The sequence below is a fragment of the Atta cephalotes genome, assembly GCF_000143395.1.
Source record: "Atta cephalotes unplaced genomic scaffold scaffold00002, whole genome shotgun sequence".
In the NCBI taxonomy this organism is placed as follows: Eukaryota; Metazoa; Arthropoda; class Insecta; order Hymenoptera; family Formicidae; genus Atta; species Atta cephalotes.
The window spans coordinates 1,441,790-1,444,077 of NW_012130066.1; positions in this window are offsets into that span (position 1 = coordinate 1,441,790).

A 2,288-nucleotide genomic window follows, 5' to 3' on the forward strand; every position below is an offset into this window, starting at 1 on the left:
TTATTATATATATATATATATATATATAAGAAAGCAGTTTTCTATCACACGAAAGTTCAAGTAAACTTGCACAAATAGCTTCTTCGACGAATTTACTTCACGAGTCCTTACGATGTCGTTTTTACAGTCGCTACGTTCACAAGGTTACTAGTTACTAAGGAAAAATCATCGGCATTTATAATGATCATTGACTGTTTATCTCTTTATCCTGTTATCTAATCATTATGCATTACGAAAGTTATTTTTTTTTGTTTTTTATGTCGACATATCTCATATATGTTGCTTTTAGGGAAAAGTTTCCAACTTTGCCCCCGTTTCGTAAATTTATTTAACATATTACATTTCTTGTCTGACAAGAAATGTCTGACAAGAAATGTGGTATGTTAAATAAATTTACGAAACGGGGGCAAAGTTGAAAACTTTTCTCCAAAAGCGACATACATGAGATATGTCGACATAAAAGACAGAAAAAAGTAACTTTCGTAATGAAGGTAATTAACTAAACGAATAATGATGAAATTCTCTTAAAATTTCTGTTTAAGAATTTTTAAATAATTATCTTCGCGAGTTGAAGAAATCAAAACAAAGAAATAAAATAAAGAAATTTAGGACGTCCCTCTTGGTCATCTTTTAATCTGAGAATCTGCCTATGCAACATGATTGATCTCGATTAAGATCGCTGAATTTCGAGGGGGAGAGATGGAAGGAGCCCCTTCCTTTCAGGAAATTAACGCGACGATATTTCCACGTGCTGCTAACACCAAGTCGACGTTGACTGGCGAGAGGTGGAAGGCAGAAGGGTGGCGGGAGAAAAAGGAGAAGGGGGACAGAAGATATCTTACCATGAATTTACCGCGAAGAAATCGGCTCGGCTTGACTTCGCGGTTGAATTCTCGATCATCCGTTCTTCTTGTTCTCTTAGCATCGGAGTAATGTGTAGTTGTTTTCGTAATAATCGACGGACGCACAAAAAATAAAGCTGACTCACAATGTTACCGCGCCGATGCGTGAAACTATGCAGCGTGATTCGATATCACGCGAACTTCAACGACGGAGGCGACGGCGGCGGCGGTGGCGGCGGCGGCGACGATGACGATGGAGGCGGCGACGGCGGTAGCAATAGCAGCTCTCCACCACAAGCATGGCTTTTGCATACGTGACACGGCAAAAATGTTTCTTTCTCGGAAGAGACAGCAGGATGTTGCAAGCGGGGTGAACATTGTAGCGGTGATATAATTAAAGGCCGCTAACAGAGAATAAAAGAAAGAAAAGAAGAAAGAAAGGGAGGAAGGAACAGAGCCCCCATCGAAGGGTAGCCGCTGGTATCAAAGGTTCTCTTGAAAAGAAGAAATGTTAGGAAGGCACGCGAAAAGAAGAAAATAAAAAATTAAAAAAAAGAAAAAAAAGAGAATGAGAACCTGCAGAAGGGAAAAAAGCAAGGAAGAGCGAAAAGAAAAGATTAAGAAAGGCAAGGAGAAAACGAACTTGCTGTCTACTTATATATATTTATTTGCGACATGAGCTGCAATCTTTATATTATTCTTCTTTCTATAGCGAACATATACTTATGCTTATTAAAGTACATTGAGAACTCAGCTGAGTTATACTCTAAGAAAATAAATTTTTATGACATTTTTACTTTTATTTTGTATCTTCTTTTTACTTTATCTTCGTTTTCTCTTTTCGAATTAATACTGTACGAATTAATAAAATTTCTTTAAAATATTATGTAAGAAGTAACTTAATCTTCTAAAGTAAAGCTTCATTAACTCATAAACTAAAATTACGAATTTTGATAAAAAAAAAGAAAATTACTAGGACATTTTCTTAATTTTTAAATAGTAAAATAATTTGCAATTTTATGTTTTCCAATCTTATTTTTTTACATTATGGTACTATTTATATAGATTAATTATATTTATGTTGTATTTAAATATTGCAATATTTTATACAGTTAAACACTTTAGAATTTTTTTAAGACTGTAATGGGTCTCAAGAACTCATATGTTTCTTTAACATCACAAAAAATGTGTTCGTATTACAATAAATTAATACGCAATACGTTTTCTCCTAAGACATAGGTAATGTCAATTGTCGTTTCATTGCATCCAGAGTATTATCAGTTTATAGTATAATAATAGCTCGCGATACACGATTATACATAAGTGCTTTTTCATCGAGTAAGTCGCCGGTTATGCGAAAGCCGTTAAGCAAAAAGTGTTAAACAGACCTTGAAACATATTCCAATCGTAAATTTAACGCTAATGAGAATACAAAAGTCTACTACG